General features: G+C 35.6%; 1 long non-coding RNA gene across 1 annotated transcript in view; it reads right to left on the bottom strand.

The window, feature by feature from the left end:
• LOC145518628 (uncharacterized) overlaps positions 1 to 22,524 on the bottom strand; it is a 346,657-nt gene that overhangs the window by 280,242 nt on the left and 43,891 nt on the right. The gene's annotated exons all lie outside the window — the stretch shown is intronic.

Consider the following 22,524-nt stretch of genomic DNA (forward strand, 5'->3'; position numbering starts at 1 on the left):
TCTGGGAAAGATTGAAGGCAGGAGGAAAAGGAGATGGCAGAGGATGAGATGGTTATATGGCATCACCGACTCAATGGAGATGAGTTTGAGTAAGCTCTAGGAATTGGTGGTGGACAGGGAGGCCTGGTGTGCTGCAGTCCATGGGGTCTCAAGGAGCAGGACTTGACTGAAGCGACTTAGTATGCATGCATGCATGCATTGGAGAAGGAAATGGCAACCCACTCCAGTATTCTTGCCTGGAGAATCCCAGGGACAGAGGAGGGAGCCTGGTGGGCTGCCGTCTGTGGGGTCACACAGAGTCGGACACGACTGACGCGACTTAGCAGCAGCAGAGCGACTGAAATGAATTGAACAGAAAAGCAATGTTCTTCTGCCTCTTCTCTTTTTTCCTTCAGTCCTACTGTCATAGACATGCTCTTTTAATTTCTTTGTTTTAACTCTTCTTGTGGATATCTGCATAATTCTAATATTATTTTTGACACTGTTACTTATTTGCTAAAATTAGACACTATATTTACTGGCACCTGATGTTTTATAAGCTTTTACAGCTCTTAGAAGTCTTTACCTTGCATTCACTTATAAATTTAAATTATATATTTAAAGTCTTTTTGTTGTTGCTGATCAATTGAATCTTACACAGATCCAGGAATTCTCCACATTTAAAGATATATTTGTCTTATGTACTATTTTAGTTTTCTCATCCTACCTCCATATCCTAAATTATAGCAAAGGACACATATATTTAGATTGTTACTGTCTTTAACTTTCATTTGTATCAGAATCCATTTTGAAGTTTTTCGGTACTTTGGTCATAAAATTTAGAACACCATTTATATGCAACTACTGTATAAATATAGCTTACATTGAAACAGATGTGAGTTATGATTATATTACTTTCCTGGATCTAATGCTGTATCCTTTAAGCAAAGAAATAAGAACAAAGTTTAATATATGTCTCTATCACTTGCTGAAATCCTGCCAGCCACAATTCATTTGCTTTAAACTAGGAAAAGTTATTTAATATTAGAGGCTTTTGGTGGTGGTGATTTGGTTTTACTTTTTCCTAGAGAATTTTTGTTTGTTCTGTTTTTGCTTTTTTACTCTTATTTTCACTTTGAATTGCTTTATTTTATAGCAACCTCGAAATTTTGAATGCTATTAGTCAAAATATCTTCCTGTTGACTGGGGATTTTCATTTTTCTTTTCTCCCTCGTTTCTATTCTGGAACACTCTAGCCTGTTCCCACTGGGACCAGTTTCCTAATAGTTTCCTACCCAGCTGTCTTGGTGTTGATCCTTTTGTTGTTGTTGTTTCACTGTTTTTGTTGTTATTGTTGTTTCACTGATTTTAAAGTACTGCTATCTGGATATCACAATCTCTTATATCTTATATTATTCCCATGTTCCTGTGAATTAAATTTTTAAGTTAGTTCTTGAAAATGGGCTCATGTGAGGTAATTTTGCTCTATGCTTACTTGTCTAAAAATGCCTTTTGCAATGTAGGTTTATTTATTGTTTGAATGTATATACTTTACTTTTAAAATTGTTGTTGTTATTCAGTTGCTATGTCCTGTCTGACTCTGCAATCCCATGGACTATATCTTGTCAAACTCCTCCGTCTGTGGGATTTCCCAGAGAAGAATACTGGAGTGCATTGTCATTTCCTTCTCCTGGGGAACTTCCTGACCCTAGGGATCAAACCTGTGTCTCCTGCATTCGCAGGAAGATTCTTTATCACTCTTTAAAAGAAATATATTATTATTTTCTAAAACTTGTAATTGATAAAGCAAAACATGATGCCATTCTGGCTTCTTTGTGTTGTGCATTATTTTTTGTTACTTTTAATGTTTTTCTTGTCTTCAGAATTGTAAGATAAAATTGGTAATTTGTCTAAACTTGAGTCATTTTAGAGACTATCTTAGCATTTTTCAGTTTGAAGTCTCATGATGTTATTCTCACTGATTATTTCCCTTCTGTTTTTGGTTCATATGTAGTCAATTATTCCATTTCACATTTCCCTTGCAACATTAAATCTCTTAAATTTCCTCATATAACTCTCTTATATCCTCATATTCTCTATTTTTCTTTTTTTTTAAATTTATTTTAACCTCTCAGTGAAGACTACTCTATATTCTAGTTCTTAATTCAATATTTTGGGGTAGAAAAATTAGATCTTTGTTTTACATTATATTTTTATGTTACATAATCTATGAATACAATAATTTCTTGACATTCTCTAAGTATCTTCATTCAAGTCTTTATATTTTTTTAATCTTTAAGTTTTAAACTATTTTTCAATTGCCTACTCTCTGGTCAATTTACTGTCATTGTTTTTCATTTTGGCTTTCCTCTTTCATGCTTGGTTTTTCTTGATTTCCTGATCTTATTAAAATCTAAAAGAATTAAAAGCTCTGAAATTTTATTTTGCTGCTAAATATTCAAACTAAGAGTTTTAAATTTTCTATATTTTTGTTCAATTTACTATGAACAATTTTCTCATGGTGGCTTAGACTACAAACCTGGATAGGAGAAATCAGTTCCTAAGTGCTATAGCTGTATATTTTCAGGTCATCAATTAATCTAGTTTTTGTGGTTCTTGTCCTCATCATCCACTTTTCTCTACCTGGGTATTGTGAACTGAACATACCTGTTTTACCTTTATACAGATTAATTATTATCCTTTGTTACTGTTATGAACAAATCAAGCCTACAATTTTTTAACCTCCATAACCCCAAAACACAATCTTATAAATACTCTATGGTTTATAGAAATTTCTGTAAACTCTAAATAGTTGGAGACTTCTTAGACACCTTCCAAGAATAGGACACTAATTTCTATTTTTTAGCTATACTCAACATGTAAAAGAAGGCCTTTAAATACCTATACATTTTGAAGTGAAATAAGAAGTGGTGTACGTATGTGTGTGTGTATGCATTTAGTATTTCTCACAGTTCAATAATTGCAATGAACAATTATAACATTTCACCTAATTCTAGTTAGAGACTACTAACTAAGATATAGTTGTATTTCTAAATGAATGTTTTTATTTAAATTATCTCTGCAATTCACATTACATTTACTTCTATGATGATGGCAAGAGAGATTTATTTCCTTAATAGAAGAAAAAAAATAACTTTTTACATTTTCATATTATATGCAAAAAAAAAAACTAGTTGCAGGGAAGAAAAAGCAAATTGTTTTTTTATTGATCCAAACTTGATCTTTTGTCAGCAATCTCACTGTGGTTTTCAACAGTGAATTGTTACTTCCAGAACATTATCTTTCAAAATATTTCAATTGTCTTTTTTTTTTTTACTTTCACTTCAGAAAAATGTATGACCCAACTGACAGTAATAAAATAACATCTGTAAAATGATCAGTGGCTGTTTGATTTTAAGCAGAGATTCCATTAACTGAACAATGACTTGGTTCAGGGAGATGCAATTTATCGTTCATCTTGAAAGGTTAAAAAGAGGCAACTATATATAAAAGTGAATGAAGAGGTAGTTGGTTGGAAATTCACAACTAAGTTCAACTCTTTGCCTTTCCACTTGCTATCAAAGAAGAAAGAATGATGCGATACATTTAAATGTCAGCAAAGTTAAAATCATTCTTGGACTAAATATATTTCAGTTTATTTGCTTGTATCACAATAAAATTCAAAATAATGTATTCTCCTGAATAATAAAATATTTAAAACTATGATCCTGAATCTCCTATGTGGATTTTAAGCAGTGATGTGCTGGTAAATACTCAAAAACAGGCTTTTCCTACATAGGTGGAAAGAAGTCTTGATTTGTAGTGTTTGTCAGCTTTCATGATGAAAATACTTCAACCTGCCTACCTGTCCTATTGAATGCAAATGGAGAAGAGATGCTAACAAGAGGCTCTGTGAGGAACTATAAACTGAATGCTGCAGACCATTACCCTAAGGCAGTTGTGGTGAAATGGAAAATTGTTAAAGGTTTAGATCATCTAGTCTGCATATAAATGATTTTGTTGTGTTACAGATCAATATGTAATGATTTTTAAAATAGGATTGATACTGCTTAATCATGACTTGGTTGGGCAGCTTCCTTTATAATCACAAGAGATTAAAATGTAGGGTCTATATCACACTTATGCACGGGTAAAATATGACTCTCCTTCCTCAACGTTTATACCAATGTGTGAATGTGACTAGGAGTCAACTCTATATTCTGCTGCAATTTCCCATAATTAATGATTTGAATTTTATCTCTAGAGAATATGTTCAAAGACTTATTTAACTGAAGTATACTGAGAGGTTTCCCCTCTCAATATTTTGCCATGTTTCCAAAAGTTCCAATTTACTTATGACCAGCATAATAATATATGTTCTTTATCATTATAGATGTTTTTGCTATGAAATATATTTGGGAAGTAAAATGAAAATAACCATCTTTGAGTGTGGAAAAGGAGAGGAGAGATAAAGTTTCTTCTTAATTTTTAATCTCATATTTTTGGAATACCAGTGTTTTTTGTTTGTTAGTTTGTGTGTGTGTGTGTGTGTGTGTGTGTGCATGTGCACATGTGCACGCATGATGTGCTCAAGTTTATAAAAGTTGATTTAAGAGCTGTGGGGAGAATTCTAGTAATTTATCAAATCTATGGTTCTGAAGCCCAGTATCTCTATCTCTTTGTCTCTCTCTATCCATTGCTGATCAGATATGTTAATATATTGGATATTGGCATGACAATTGTGAATAGCATGCACAATAATAAGAGGTTTCAAAGAGAAAAGTATTCTGAATAAAGAAGTTGCATTTATAGTTTAAAAAAGTTTGATCTGTTATGAGTCATGAAGTATTAGTTTAAATCTGATGATATTTTGTTACTCCAAACATCAAGAACCTAAAATCTCATAATTTCATTGAAAGATAAAAAGAAGATAACCCACAAATGAGTAGGAAATATTAGCAAATATTTTGGGTACACCAAATCTCTTGGTACTAGAAGGAAATATCTTTAAAAAGATAGGGGATAATTAGAGTCAATGATAATCCCAGTTCACATGCTTTTTTAGCATAGATTCTGAACTATTAGTTCTGTCTTCCCTTGCAATATCTCTTAGATTTTCCCAGTGGAATAGATGTGAAATACTAGGTACTTGTGGTACACAGTAGTCACTGAATACATGTGAATCATTCTTCTCTAAGTTTACAGGTCTTACTTCCTTCATAAAAATAGAAGACTTCACTATTCTTGCTTCTATGTGTAGGTAGGCTAGGTTAATGTCTGGGGAAAAGGCAGCCTTTGCAATCATAAGCAGAGGCTGTTTCTATCTCCAGCAACATGACTGAATGAGTCTGAGTCAGTAAGTTAATAACACATCTGCTCCATAGAGTTAGTCACTTTATCTTGCACACCTCCAGTAAGAATTGAGAGTAAATTTAAGTAGTTTGATCTGTTCAAAAGCCCAAGCTGTGATCTTGTATTGCTTTGGATTCAATATTTCATTATTCATCAATCTTTTAAAACTGGGTAAATATTTAAGAAGGATTTACCAGGCAAGAATACTGGAGTGGGTAGCCATTTTCTTCTCCAGGGGATCTTCCCGACGCAGGGATCAAACCCAGGTATTCCGCACTGCAGGCAGACTCTTTACCATCTGAGACACCAGGGAAGCCCAATACTTAGGAAGGAAAGGGAATATTACTCACTGCCCTCTTCAGAATTCAGCAATGATTTTGACCAAATATCTTATATTCAATTACACTGTAGATTTTCACACGCTCAAGAATAATGGTTCAAGCTAGAATGCATACATAGTATCCACTATTCTCTAACACACTTATCTGGTTCAGGTGCAGTTTTTCCAAATATAGGTCACTTAAAATATCCTTCTTCCAAGATGCTTGTTTAGCCTAATACAATATCATGTAACACTTCATCATTCATTCAACAGACAAGATAAGCTCAGTAGATCACCCTGATAGCCAAACAAAAGGAAGCATCACAGGCTACCAAAGTTAGATTATAGATGCATGGAAAAAAAAAAATCCATGCACACATTTCAACAACGACATTGATAATAATGTAAAAGATCTATAGCACTATAAAATAAAACTATATCTTAAATAGTAAGTTGGTACATTAGTAAAAAATTATAAACCCCTAGCATTTTTGGTTAGAGTTTATCACTTCTGCTATGAAATAATTATAGCAGTTTCAAAGATTTCAACCTATGTTTCATTTTGATCTATTAACTTTATACTTGCAAGAATAGCATTCCAACTTTGTGCATAAGTGACATTGCTACGAATTAAAAGAGGAAAATCCAGAGCACAGTAATTAAGAACAATCAAAAGTAATAAATATATATTAGTTGATAAATACATTCATGAAATAACACACAAAAGTGAGGTCAAGTAGCATATAAAGCCTTTAGGATAATTATGAACATACTTATGTTTCTAATTGTCACAAATTATTGAGAAACCATTTTTAAAAGGGAACATTTTGTTCCATCACATAAACTGTGAATGATATGCAAACTGAGTGTTGTCATGGAATATTTTATCAGTATGCAGTATTTTATGTCATTTTAAAAATAAATAACATACAGAAGACTTCTCATAAAAGTATTGAATAAGAGCTCCCATTTTTTTCCTTTTTTTTTTTCCTTTTAAAAAAATGGAGTATAGTTGATTTACTATATTGTGTTAGTTCAGGTGTACAAAAAAGTGATTCGGTCATATACACATATATATATACATACACACATATATATGTTTTATATTATATACATATAGTGAAAGTGAAGTCGCTCAGGCATGTCCGACTCTTAGCGACCCCAAGGATTGCAGCCTACCAGGCTCCTCCATCCATGGGATTTTCCAGGCACGAGTACTGCAGTGGGCTGCTGTTATATATATATATATATATATATATATATATATATATATATATATATATATAGTAGTGTGTATCTATAATCTCATACTCTTAATTTAATCCTCCATCCCACCTTTCCTCTTTGGTAACCATAAGATTGTTCTCTGTGTCTATGAGTGTTTCTGTTTTTGTATATAACTTCATTTGCATTGTTTTTTAGATTCCATATATGTGATATTGTATATATAATATTTGTCTTTGACTTACTGGACAGTAAGATATTCTCTAGGTCCACACTTATTGCTACAAATGGCAATATTTCATACCCTCTTATGGCTGCACATCACCATCTTTGCTTGTACACTGTAGTGCTTCAGCTAACCTAGACATTTATATGGAATAGCATAGCCAGTGACATTCTCTGGAATCCAATTATCCCTGGTATATTTGATCCATTAGCATTGATTGGTTGGATCTCCTTGCTGTCCAAGGGACTCCCAAGAGTCTTCTCCAACATCACAGTTCAAAAGCATCAGTTCTTTGGTGCTCAGCTTTCTTTGTGGTCCAGCTCTCACATTCATACATGACTACTGGAAAAACCATAGCTTTGACTATATGGACCTTTGCTGACAAAGTAATGTCTCTGCTTTTTAATACTCTGTCTGTTGGTCATAGCTTTTCTTCCAACGAGCAAGTGCCTTTTAATTTCATGGCTGCAGTCACCACCAACAGTGATTTTGGAGCCCAAGAAAATAAAGTCTCTCACTGTTTCCATTGTTTCCCAATCTGTTTGCCATGAAGAGATGGGACCCAATGACATGTTCTTAGTTTTTGAATGTTGGATTTTAAGCCAACATTTTCACTCTCCTCTTTCACTTTCAACAAGAGACTGTTTAGTTCTTCTTCGTTTTCTGCCACAAGGGTGGTGTCATCTGAGTATATGAGGTTATTGATACTGCTCCCGACAATATTGCTCACAATTTGTGCTTCATCCAGCCGGGCATTTTCCATTATGTACTCTGCGTTAAATAAGCAGAGTGACGATATACAGCTTCGATGTACTCCTTTCCCTATTTGGAATCAGTCCATTGTTCCATGTCCAGTTCCAACTGTTGCTTCTTGACCTGCATACAGATTTCTCAGGAGGCAGGTCAGGTGGTCTTGTATTTCCCATCTCTTTCAGAATTGTCCACAGTTCATTGTGATCCACACAGTCAAAGACTTTGGTGTAGTCAATAAAGCAGAAGTAGATGTTTTTCTGGAATTCTCTTGCTTTTCTGATGATCCAATGGATGTTGGCAATTTGATCTCTGGTTCCTCTGCATTTTCTACATCCAGCTTGAACATACGGAAGTTTTCAGTTCATGTACTGTTGAAGCCTTAGCTTGGAGAATTTTCAGAATTACTTTGCTATCATGTGAGATGAGTGCAACTGTGTGATAGTCTGAACATTCTTTGGCCTTGCCTTTCTTTGGGATTAGAATGAAAACTGACTTTTTCCAGTCCTGTGGCCACTGCTGAGTTTTACAAATTTGCTGGCATATTGAGTGCAGGACTTTCACAGCATCATCTTTTAGGATTTGAAATAGTTCAGCTCTAATTCCATCACTTCCACTAGCTTTATTCCTAGTAATGTTTCCTAAGGCCCACTTGACTTCTCACTCCAGGATATCTCTGAGTGATCACATCATCCTGGTTTCTGGGTCATGAAGATCTTTTTTGTACAGTTCTTCTGTGTATTCTTGCCACTTCTTCTTAATATCTTCTACTTCTGTTAGGTCCATTACATTTCTGTGCTTTATTGTGCCCATCTTTACATGAAATATTCCCTTGGTATCTCTAATTTTCCCGAATAGATCTCTAGTCTTTCTCATTCTGTTGTTTTCCTCTATGTTTTGCACTGATCACTGAGGAAGGCTTTCTTATCTCTCCTTGCCATTTTTTTTGGAACTCTGTATTCAGATGGAGATAGCTTTCCTTTTCTCCTTTGCGTTTTGCTTCTTTTCTCAGCTATTTGTAAGGCCTCCTCAGACAACCATTTTGCCTTTTTGCATTTCTTTTTCTTGGGAGTGACCTTGATCACTGCCTCCTATACAAAGGAGGTGCCTCCTGTACTTATGAACCTCTGTCCATAAGTCTTTGGGCATTCTATCAAATCTAATCCCTTGAATCTATTTGTTACTTTCACTGTATAATCGTATGGGATATAATTTAGGTCATACCTGAATGGTCAAGCATTTCTTGACCTACTTTCTTCAATTCAAGTCTGAAATTTTGAGGTAAGGATTTTATGATCTGAGCCACAATCAGCTCCCAGTCTTGTTTTTGCTGACTGTATAGAGCTTCTCCATCTTTGGCTACAGAGAATATAATCAATCTGATTTCAGTATTGACCATCTGGTGATGTCCATGTGTAGAGTCTTCTCTTGTATTTTTGGAAGAGGGCGTGTTCTCTTGACAAATCTCTATTAGTCTTTGCCCTGCTTCGTTGTGTACTCCAAGGCCAAATGTGCCTGGTACTCCAGGTATCTCTTGACTTTCTACTTTTGCCTTCCAGTCCCCTATGATGAAAAGGCCATCTTTTGGGGTGTTAGTTCTGGAAGGTCTTGTAGGTCTTCATATAACTGTTCAACTTCAGATTCTTCGGCACAGTGGTTTGTGCATAGACTTGGAATACCTTGATATTGAATGGTTTGCCTTGGAAACGAACAGAAATCATTCTGTCATTTTTGAGATTGTACCCAAGAGCTGCATTTCAGACTCTTTTGTTGACTATGAGGTCTATTCCATTTCTTCTAAGGGATTCTTGCCCATAGTAGTACATATAATGGTCATCTCAATTAAATTTGTCCATTGCAGTCCATTTTAGTTCACTGATTCCTAAAATGTCAATGTTCACTCTTGCCATTTCCTGTTTAGCCAGTTCCAATTTACCTATATCTGTGTACCTACATTCCAGTTCCTATGCAATATTGCTCTTTACAGCATCAGACTTTACTTCCATCACCAGTCACATCCACAACTGTGTGTTGTTTTCGCTTTGGCTCTCTCTCTTCATTCTTTCTGAAGTTATTTCTTTATTCTTCTCCAGTAGCACATTGGGCACCTAGTGATCTGAGGAGTTCAGTGTCATATCTTCCTTTTCATAGTATTCATGGTGCTCTCAAGGCAAGAATACAGAAGTGGTTTGTCATTCCCTTCTCCAGTAGACCATGTTTTGTCAGAAATCTCCACCAGGATCCGTCCATACTGGTTGGCCCTTCACGACATGGCTAACAGTTTCATTGAGTTAGACACGGCTGTGGTCCATGTGATCAGTTTGATTAGTTTTCTGTGACTGTGTTTTTCATTCTGCCTGCTCTCTGATAGGTAAGGATAAGAGACTTATGGAATATTCCTGATGGGAGAGACTGACTGTGGGGGAAACTGGTTCTTGTTCTGAAGGGCCATGCTCACTAAATCTTAAATCCAATTTTCTGTTGATGGGTGGGGCTGTGTTCCCTCTCTGTTGTTTGACATAGACCATACTATGGTAGGGGTAATGAAGATAATGGCGACGCATTTCAAAAGGTCTTGTGCATGCATTCTTGTATTCAGTCCCCTGACCCTGAAGTAGGCCACTGTCGACCCTCGCCTTTGCTGGAGACTCCCAGACACTTACAAGCAAGTCTGGGTCAGTCTTGTGGCATCACTGGTCCTTTCTCCTGGGTCCTGGTATACACATGATCTTGTTTGTGCCCTCCAAGAGTTTGTTTCCCCAGTCCTAAGTAAGTTCTGTAATCAAATCCCACTGGCCTCCAAATCAGATTCTCCAGGGGTTCTCAGTCCCTTTGCCAGATCCCCAGGTTGGGAAATCTGTTGTGGGTACCAGAACTTTCTTAACAGTGTGAGAATTCATTTGTGAAAATTGTTCTTCAGCTTGTGGGTCATCATCTCGGTGGCTCTATGGTGGGGTTAATGGGACCTCCTCCAAGGGGGCTTATGCCACATGCTGGGTGGTCTGCAGCAACCAGAGCCCCTGCCTCTGAAGCAGGCCACTGCTGACCCTTCCCTCTGCAGGAGACACTCAAACACTCAAAGGCAGATCTGGCTCAGTCTCTGTGTGGTCTCTGGATCCTGTTGTGCACAAGGGTTGCTTGACCCCTCTTAGTGTGTCTGGCATATAGGGGGTTTGATTCTCAATGCAATTTCCCCCCTCCTACCATCTTGCTTGGGCTTCTCCTTTACCCTTAGACATGGGGAATCTTTTTCTGGTGGGATCCAACATTCTTCTGTCAAAGGTTGTTCAGTGGCAAGCAGCAATTTTGGAGTTTTCGCAAGAGAAATGAGCACACATCCTTCTACTCCATCATCTTGCATCTGTATGGTTTACTGATCATTAATAACGTATCTACAGAAAGTCAACCCTGGTAGAAATGCAAAGGTTCAGGCAATCAGACTGGGGTCTTGTCTGCACATAAGAAGTGAAAAACAAAGGGGATAAAAGAGCCACTGAACTCCAACATAAGTGATAGTTTGGATCACAGTGTTTTTATGGTGGGGATCATATATCTTCACTAAGTGTGGACAGAGAGTAGCTTGGAGGGAAAAAAAAATGAATTATTGAACACAGCCTAATCAGTGTCACCAAAAATAATTTAAATTGCTCTTTTTGTCATATTTTCTGTAGGATAATTTATCTTTTTCAGTCAGTGGCATTTTGACCCACCCTGGCTCTCAGTCACAGCAAAAGCACTTGACTTTGCCATTGGCAGTTGATACCAGCCTCTAATTTCTATCACTCCCAGAAAACCTTCAGTTTCATCACATTCCATCAGATATAACTAGCAAAAATCTGGTCAGGAACCATAGACAGGGTTCAAGACTGCCTCTATCCTTGACTCCTCTAAGCTCACAACCTTCTTAGGAACTCCTTCATTTCTTTGCTCTGTTTTCTTCACTTCTGTGGCACCATGCCAAGAGTAGCAACTACTTCTTGGATTCTTCAATCTGATTTGTGTCAGTGTTAAAATTTTGATAGTACAACCCTTCAACACCTATGTAACTAACCTTTATGTAGACTCTTTATTTTGGAAAGACACAGTTTATTATGGATACATGTATAAATTTTGGTTAACACACAAACTTCACACTTTCAGAAGGACATCAGTATAACCTTTACTCTCACTTTAGCAGACTAAATAATCTACTAAGAATTTTTTCCTTTTAAGTTTCTGGTTTAAACTATTTTAAATCTATGAGTAAATTTTCCAACAGCTAAGATTTACTCAAATTTCTTGTCATTTCATTGCAACTTTCTTGAGCACATGTATTTTATCCATGCCAAATTTTCATTATTTTATATTTGATATTAAAAAAATTAAAATATCCAATGAATACATACACATTTTAATTTCATCCAAAATATATAGCTTACTTTACTAAAATTTCCAAGGACTGAGTGTTAAAATAATGTTAATTTGTCTGCATGATTTTTATTTTTAGGGATCATATTTTTTAACATTTTGATCAAACATATGGAGTAATTTTAATTCACATGACTAAGTGATTGTTACAAGTTCTATAAATGGGAAAAAAGAAGCTTATTTCAAATGCCAGTCATACCAGCTAGTTATTTTTAAACATCTGATTAAAAAAGAAGACATAAGATAAAGAGCCATTAGACAATATTACACTTATCTTTGATATTAGAATTTTGAGACAGCCTAAACATACACAGGTTGGCAGCTTTTTGTTTATTTTTAAATGAAATTAACAGGGTAAGTTTTCCTATGTCTTGCTTGAAAGTTATGTACAAAATCGTGTCAGCTTTCATTTTCATCTAGAGTCCATGAGTTAGAAGAAATGGCACTTCAATTATTCATGGCAAAAAGCTAAGCTAAAAACCAAAATACGGTATCATTCTTGGTCTTAAAGATAACCTTAAAGAAGTGTCTATTGACATTTCTAAAAATCCTTTTAAATTTGTTAAACTCTTCTTCAAAAATTATTTTTAAATAAAACTCTATCATCCCAGATAGTAAAAAAATAAATTTGACTTTTAAGTTTAAACAGCATCTATAGCAAACGAAAATAAAATATTAAAGCCTTGATTAATTTAAACATATAAAAATAACTAACATTTTATGAATTCCTACAATGATCCCTGGGCTTCCCAGGTCACTCAGGGATCAAGAATCTGTCTGCCAATGCAGGAGACACAGGAGACATGGGTTAGATTCCTGGGTAGGGGAAGATCCACTGGAGGAGGAAATGGCAACCCACTTCAGTATTCTTGCCTGGGAAATCCCATGGACAGAGGAGCCTGATGGGCTAGAGTCTACGGTGTCACAAAGAATCAGACAGGACTGAGCGACTAGGCATGCAAGCACAATGATCCCTACATGCTGTCAGCTCTGAATAACTTCCTTAAAATCTCCAAAACCTTTCTTATTTGCATTTTAGAGTAAGAATTTCAATAAACACAGTACTCTGAATATAATTGTGCATCGCCAGCATAAACATGTAATGTAAAAATAGAAAGTGTTTTTCCTTCTTAGCAATTCATGTGTAAGTTAGACATTTAGAGGTGCAATTTTCATGCAATAACCTTAACACATAATTTATACTAAACAATTAGTCATCTGTCATACAGCTGAACCTATGTACATATAGATATAGATACAGACATAGATATAGATACAAAAATGGGTCTTTCTCTAGGTAACTGACATGTTACCAATTCCCAGAGACACTCACTGAGGGATTAAATTAAAAGGTTCATATTTATCTATCCATTAATACATATGCACACATCCTACTATGTAGGAGTCTTTCTGTTAGCTACTGGTATTTCAAATAAACTGTCTGACCTCCCATTTTTATCAGAGGGAACAAGGAGAAAAATACCTTCATGCAAACATGCTTACATGCCTTAAAAAAAATACACAATAAAATGCGATGACTATTTGTAATGGGGGCATGAGAGGGAAAATATTTTTAATATTTTAATTTTATTGGAGTACAGTTGTTTTACAATGTTGTGTTAGTTTCAGGTGTACAGCAAAGTGATTCAGTTATATGTATACATATATTCATTCTTTTTTAAATTCTCTTCTCATGCAGATTGTTGCAGAATACTGGGTAGAGTTCCCTGTGCTATATAGTAAGTCCTCGTCAGTTACCTATCTTGTCCTATGTAGTAGTAAGCGTGTATTTATCCCAAGTTGCTGATTTATCCTCCCCCACCATGTTTCCCTTTTCATAACCATTAGTTTGTTTTTGATGTCTGTAAGTCTGCTTCTGTTTTACAAATAAGTTCATTTGTATCTTTTTCAAAATGAGATGCTACATATATATGATATTTCATATAATATTTGTCTGAGTTACTTCACTTAATATGATCATCTCTAAGTGCATACATGTTGCTGAAAATGGCATTATTTCCTTCTTTTTATGGCTGAGAAATACTCCATCGTATATACGTACAACATCTTTATGATGAGAGGGAAACATGAGCCAGTATTGGAGGGAACATCACAGAAGGCAATGCTTAGCTACAATATGTTTGTTTGTTTGTTTGTTTTGATGTTGCTATAGCAGAACTAGGCAAACATTTTCTGTCAAGGGCCAAACAGTAAATATTTTAAGCTCTTTAGGCCTTACAGTCTCTGTCACAATTATCCAAACCTGCTTTTTAGCAGAAAGTCAGAGGCAACATGTAACCAAGTGAGCATGGTTGTGCTCTAAGAAACTTTATGTATGGATACTAAATAAATTTTGCTGCTGCTGCTGCCAGGTCGCTTCAGTCGTGTCCGACTCTGTGTGACCCCATAGACAGCAGCCCACCAGGCTCTGCGGTCCCTGAGATTCTCCAGGCAAGAACACTGGAGTGGGTTGCCATTTCCTTCTCCAGTGCATGAAAGGGAAAAGTGAAAGTGAAGTCGCTCAGTCGTGTCTGACTCTTAGCGACCATTGCCATTGCTTTCTCCGAAATAAATTTTACTTGTCACAAAATATTCTTCTTCTTTTGATTTGTTTCAGTCATTTGAAAAGTAAAACCTATTTTGTTCCACTGTAAGGGGGAAATATAGCAAACATCCCTTAATATGTACTCCATTCAGAATTAACATGTATATTTTTTCATTTTTGCTTCAGTTATGTTATTTATTTTATTAACAAAGTTAAGTAATATTTAAGATTTCTTTATCTTCTTCACCAATTCAATACTCCCTTTAAGAAGTAAGTACTATCATGGATTTGTTATGTACTGCTCCAAAATATATTTTATACATTATATCACATCACTGTGTATTCCATAGGTATATGTATGGAATGTACAAATTGTCTTAATTGCTATTGTCATTAATATGTTTTCAATAAATTAAAATTGATGTATTATTCTCCAAGTGCTTTTTACATTCATCAGTATATTATGAAGACTCACTCATGATGATGTATAGATGTTTGTTCAGATATAAACAATGTACCTAGTTTTTTCAACAACAATTTCATTTTTTCAATTCTATGAATAATGGCTGTTTCCTGTTCTTAAATTATGCAAATAATACTGCAGGAAAGATTCTTAAGCATTTCACTTGGTGTACATATACAAGAACATTTAGAGGGCATGTACGTAGAAATGAAGTTGTTAGACTTTAGAGAAGTATATATTCCATATTACTAGAATTTTTTGCTCTCCAAAGTTGTTAACAAATTTATACTTTTCTTCCATTATGGAAAAGTCTCTTGATCTACCATTATTTTAAGCAGTTACAACTGAAAGTATTTATTTCTTTAGTCTGATTCCTATAAAATCATATCCAATTGTTACATTTGAATGCAAATTTTAATACTTTCATCAGTTAAGTTCGGGTCAGTTCAGTTGCTCAGTCGTGTCCGACTCTTTGTGACCCCATGGACTGCAGCACGGCAGGCCTCCCTGTCCATCACCAACTCCCGGAGTTTACCCAAACTCATGTCCATTGAGTCGGTGATGACATCCAACCATCTCATCCCCTGTCATCCCCTTCTCCTCCCACCTTCAATCTTTCCCAGCATCAGGGTCTTTTCAAATCAGTCAGTTCTTCGCATAGGGTGGCCAAAGTAATGGAGTTTCAGCGTCAAAATCACTCCTTCCAATGAATATTCTGGACTGATTTCTTTTAGGATGGACTGATTGTATCTCCTTGCAGTCCAAGGAACTCTCAGGAGTCTTCTCCAACACCACAGTTCAGCACTCAGCTTTCTTTCCAGTCCAACTCTCACATCCATACATGACTACTGGAAAAGCCATAGCCTTGACTAGATGGACATTTGTTGGCAAACTAATGTCTCTGCTTTTTAATATGCTGTCTAAGTTGGTCATAACTTTTCCTCCAAAGAGTAAGCGTCTTTCAATTTCAATGCTGCAGTCACCATCTTCAGTGATGTGGGAGCACCCAAAATAAAGTCTGTCATTGTTTCCCCATCTATTTGCCATGAAGAGATGGTACCGGATGCCATGATCTTAGTTTTCTGAATGTTGAGTTTTAAGCCAACTTTTTCACTCTCCTCTTTCACTTTCATCAAGAGGCTCTTTATCTCTGCTTCACTTTCTGCCATAAGGTTGTTATCATTTACATATCTGAGGTTATTGATATTTCTCCCAGAAATCTTAATTCCAGCTTGTGCTTCATCCAGCCCAGCATTTCTCATGATGTACTCTGCATATAAGTTAAATAATCAGGGTGACAATATACAGCCTGTATGTACTCCTTTTCCTGTTTGTAAGCAATCTGTTGTTCCATGTTCAGTTCTAACTGTTGCTTCCTGATCTGCATACAGATTTCTCAAGAGGCAAGTCAGATGGTCTGGTATTCCCATCTCTTTCAGAATTTTCCAGTTTATTGTGATCCACACAGTCAAAGACTTTGGCATAGTCAATAAAGCAGAAATTGATGTTTTTCTGGAACTCTCTTGCTTTTTAAATGATCCAGTGGGTGTTGGCAATTTAATCTCTGGTTCCTCTGCCTTTTCTAAATCCAGCTTGACATCTTAGTTACTACTGAATAGTAAGCTCTTATTCAATGTTTATATTGTATCCATACAGCTTTTGAACTCTTTGTAAAGAATTCTAGAAGCTTTTTATTTAATAACTTTTGTATAAGAAGACATGATATACAGAAATCATTTTTGTACATTAATGTACAAAGTTAACATTACATTAACATTTTTGTATTACCATTTCACACAGGCAGGCTTCATTCATCTTATATTTTGGATTTCATTGATTAATGCTTCAGTGCTTAATATAATTTTTGTGGTTGTATCAATAATTGGCATTGTTTGCATTATTATTTTGAACTTATTTGGTGTGCTTATACTTGCATTGTACAATATTTATGCATGACTAGATTAATTGCTTCCAAATACCATTTTATTTGCTATAATAGAATTAGCACCCATGTCATGTGACCATCTGTCACATGACTAGCCCATACATATTGTATGACTAGGTCTCTCAAAGAACTACCACCTGAGGTCAACTAACTAGAAACAGACTGTATATTTTCCCATTCATAAGGGCTTTATATAAATATCTACCTGGATTACCACAGCTGTTTGTGCTTTACCTCCTAAAGATACTTTGAGTCCAACACTTAGGAATCTTCTGGACTTGACTTCTGGTCTCAGAAACTGAGTTTTATAGTCTGGTCCCAACACTAATCTTAGTTTTTCTTTCCACAGGAATTCCCCTCACTGACTGACTACCTGACTGCTCAGACCATCCAGCAACTATCCTTACCATCAAGTCTAGGTAGAAGTTTCAATTAGCACTTTAACCACAGAAATCTGCCTGAAGTGAAGTAGAACTAGTTTTCCTAAGTTGTTCAATGGGAAAACAAAAGGAGAGATTGGCCAAGGGGACCTTAACATTTCTCTCCCCTGAGTAATTTTTATACAAGCTTCTTCCAGACTCTAGGTCCTCATCTCCCTTTACTTAGAACATTTACTTTAGAAAACTTGTAATTGCAGATTATATTTATGGCTTTTCAATATGTGAATATGTTGTAAAGTTTCTTGCCAGTTTCACACTGCAGTATTCTTTTCTTAAGGGGCATGGGAGCCATACCTTTGAAATGTAACCATTAAGAAAGATTGAGCTTCCCCATTTCCCAGACTCTGTGGAAAGGTGGGAGTCTAACTTCTCTGGGTGCTTTACTCAGAGTTTTAAACCTACTTTCTAGCATGACAGTTTATTTTTCCTTTGGGCAAATCTAATCTTAAAACAAGCTTCCCAGGTGACACTAGTGGTAAAGAACCTGCCTGCCAACGCAGGAGACATAAAGGATGGGCATTCTATCCCTGGATTGGGAAGATCCCCTGGAGGAGGGCATGACAATCCACTCCAGTATTATTGCTTGGAGAATCCCACGGACAGAGGAGCCTGGTGGGCTACAGTCCATAGGGTTGCAAAAAGTAGGAAACAACTGAAGCGCCTTAACACACACACAATCAGGAAACACGTGGCCCATGATCTCTTTTTCACCTGGCATTTAAAAATCCTTTCCCTGCCCTTTATTTTTGTTTTCATAGGGCTGAACTCAGACAGAGTTTACAGGAGATCTTCTTTTGCAGTAGCTTTGAATAAAGCTTTCCTTACTAGTTTAACATGGTCTAGTTTAATTCTGCTTTGACACTACTTAAGAATCATTTAAAGTTCTTCTTTCAACTAAGGATATGGTCCACCAAAGATTGCTTCCATGCTGCTGCTGCTAAGTCGCTTCAGTCGTGTCTGACTCTGTGCGATCCCATAGACAGCAGCCCACCAGGCTCCGCCATCCCTAGGATTCTCCAGGCAAGAATACTGGAGTGGGTTGCCATTTCCTTCTCCAGTGCATGAAAAGGAAAAGTGAAAGTGAAGTCGCTCAGTCGTGTCCGACTCTTAGCGACCCCATGGACTGTAGCCTACCAGGCTCCTCCGTCCATGGGATTTTCCAGGCAAGAGTACTGGAGTGGGGTGCCATTGCCTTCTCCGGATTGCTTCCATAAGTACTAGAAAAACCTGTAAGCTGAAAAAAATCATTATTAGACTATAGAAGAGTTGTGAATGCAAGGAGTCCAAAGAAATCATGTTCAAAGGATGTCAGTCCTACAGTGATGATCAGATTGTTAAACTTTGAGAATATTTGCTAAGCCTGAGAAGTTTGTCTGTCTGCAACAGACAGCAAGAGTCTTTTAGAGTAAAGAGAAACCATTAGAGCTTTTAAGACTGAAATGACTGATATGATATATTAATATTATAATGTCTATGATACTCTAATACAAGATAATCTTTAGACCTGCCAATCACCTCTACATTTTTCCTCTGAGTTCATGATGGTGTAGGAATCTGGGGTAGCTGCACTGGATGGTAAAATTAAATCTCACTGTTAGAGCCTCAAATCTTACAGGATGGAATAGCCAATGATAATACAAAATATATATTGTCCTCAATATATTGAAACTAACTGAGGCTGTACCACAGTATTGACTCACTTAAACTCCTAATTAGAACAAAGATCTCACTGAGGCTCTTAGACAGATGATAGGGAGTTATCTCTCTGTTGGAAAATAATATATATATACAACATATCTATATGTCTTTTAAAAATAAAACCCAGTAGAAGATTTAAGAAAGATAGAAGACATAAAGAAGGATAATGTGTCCTGACATTAAGAAGAAAAACACATAGCAACATTGTTTTGTTTTGTTTTCTGATATTATTGTGTTCAATAATATTCATAAAAAATAAGTACAAAAACATGTATATATCATTCATTTAAAAATTTCTTGGGAATTCCTTAGTACCTCAGTTGGTAAAGAATCTGCCTGCAGTGCAGGAGACCTAGGTTCGATCCCTGGGTCAGGAAGATCCTCTGGAGAAGGAAATGGAAACCCACTCCAGTACTCTTGCCTGGAAAATCCCATGGACAGAGAAGCTTGGCGAGCTACAGTCCATGGGGTCACAAGAGTCGGACACGACTTAGTGACTAAACCACTGTAAAAATTTCTTAATTTTATATATCTGGCATTCACATATTTTATAGCATCTTACATCCACATTTAATGTCTGCAATTTTTAAAGAGTTTTTGTGGTATGATTCCTAAGCAAAATGGAAATAAAATAAATATTTTTGGTTAGTATTAATTTGCTTTACAGATTTCCAGTTAAAGTGCTTATTGATAGCTTCATGATTATCATAAATACATACAAAGATTTATTTTATTACCATGTATGGTAATTAGCATTTGTTAGCACTTGTCCATTCATTAATCATTCACACAATTACTAGATAAAGTAAAAAGAATAAATACCAAAAAAATATTTTGTGAATTCAGAAAAAGTGTTAAAAACATTGTTAATCAGCACATTTGTTTAGTACAATGTTTATTTCTACTAGTGTGTTTTACAAGTAATCTAAGATTCACTATGAATTGGAGGACAGTGGCCTCATTTAGATTATTTTATCACAACAAAGATTTGGTAATTGAGAATGTGCATTCCTGATGTTAAGAACCAGAATAGGATGTGTACAGAGTATGTTAATTGTTCATTTTATCTTACAGAACTCCACACAGTTATCATTTCATTTTAAGAATAATTAAAATTCAATAGAAGAGAGAAAGAGAGAGTGGAAGAGTCATTCAAGCACATGCTAATTAAAAGGACTTATCAGTGGATTCCATCATGCTAATAAGAATACTGAAAATATATTGAGTCGGGTTTATACACCCACTTATGAAGACATGTAGTTCACACCAGTACTGAAGAAAGGTAGTATCGTAAAGAGCTGATATGCAACTGAAAATTTTTAATTTACTTTTTTATTATTCTTATGATTAGATTTCTTTCAAGTTCAATTAAGAAGGATTACTTTTCTTCTCAACATTTTTGGGAAATTGCCTCATCGTTTTATTAAATAGATAATGCTCTCTTCAATACAACATGTATTTTAAATGATTTGAAAACTGGTATATGTTGTAGATGATTTATTTGATGAAAGAAATGATAAATTTTTCAACTTCATTGTCTCCATAACAAGATTCTCATGTTCTTAAAATTAATTATATTAGAGTATAAACATCTTGTGAACATTAGAAATGCCCTACATGTTTGTTTTTCAACTGTTTACATCGTCAAATTTGTCAGAATAAAATTCAATGCATAAATTAATATAAAGCATCTTTTTAATGGACCCAAGTGGCTGATAAGTTTAACATCTGAACTGACTAGTGCATATCATAAATTATATTCTCATGAAATATTGGATTGAATTGTATCTGCTTGCTTCATCAGCCCACATCACTGAGCAGTAAGTCCAAATTCAAAGAACTGAAAAATCATGCTAATTCTATAAATATTTCATCATTATGTAAAACATACTTGTGAGATTTCTTTCTTTCTTTACTTTTCTTTCTTTCTCTTTCTATCTCTCTCTCTTTCTTTTTTAGCTGCAACCCCTGGTTTGTAGGCTATTAGTTTCCTGGACTGAACCTGGACTCAGTCAATGAAAGCACAAAGTCCCAACCACTGTAACACCAGAGAACTTCCTCAATTTGGAATTTCAACATAGTTTTTTTTTTTTTTTTTTCTCATTTTGTTCCTTTGAATGAAAGATATATAAATCCAACCTTTTTTTCAAACATAACCTTATCTCTACCTCAAGAATCAGACAAGTGCCACTAAAAATATAACTTACTTAATCTGATAAAAATGTTCATACTTATTTCTTGGCTTATAAAGTCATGGTATTCTTGACAAAGTTTCTGCTTTTTTCCAGAACTCGTTAGATCACCTAGCTTCCTAAATAATTTCTACTACACAAAGTGCAACATCTTTGTTTTATGAAAGCATTATAGGATGTAACATTTCTCCTCTTGAACTTGAATTGGTACATTTCATATCAATTCATATTTCACTGGCTGAAATTTGGCCACATGGCCATGCCTAACTCTCAAACACAATTTTTCATTGTGATCACAAGTAGAGGGAAGCAAAATCCTGTTATAGCCACCGATCTCTACCACAAATCTTATGTGCATAAATTAGAAAATAAGATCACAAATCAATTAAATCCATGTTTTTATAAAGTAAACAATAGAATAAACCAAAATAAAGAAAAATTATCAAAATGAAAGCAGAAATCAGTGGAATATCAATTTAAGAAGAACAAGGTTCTCAACAGCGTCCATAATCTTAAAAGAAACTATCTGTGTTTTGTTGGATCTCCAATTATGCCAGTCTGAGACCCTGCAGGAAACAGAATTTTCCCAAGGACCATTTGGAGAGATATGAAAGAAGGGTAAGGAATATAGTGATGGATGCTGAAGCACTCATGAAATAGTAACAATAGGAAGTCAGAATCACTAGAGGTCTGAAGAAAAAAGAAGAGGGGATGAAATTACACAATCCCAACAATTTCTGAAAACTCAAAAGAAAGATTTTCTAAGGGTAGCACAGCAGCAAAGCTCTTCCACCAGTGACAGAGGCAGGGTCAGGATCAAACTCAGGTCTCCCACATTGCAGGCAGATTCTTTACCAGCTGAGCCACAAGAGAAACCCAAGAATACTGGAGTGGGTAGCCTGTTCCTTCTCCAGTGGATCTTCCAGATCCAGGAGTCAAGCCGGGTCTCCTGCATTGCAGGTGGACTCTTTACCAACTGAG

This window comes from Giraffa tippelskirchi, chromosome 8 (genome assembly GCF_054371585.1).
Source record: "Giraffa tippelskirchi isolate mGirTip1 chromosome 8, T2T-mGirTip1v1.2.pri, whole genome shotgun sequence".
NCBI classification, from domain to species: domain Eukaryota; kingdom Metazoa; phylum Chordata; class Mammalia; order Artiodactyla; family Giraffidae; genus Giraffa; species Giraffa tippelskirchi.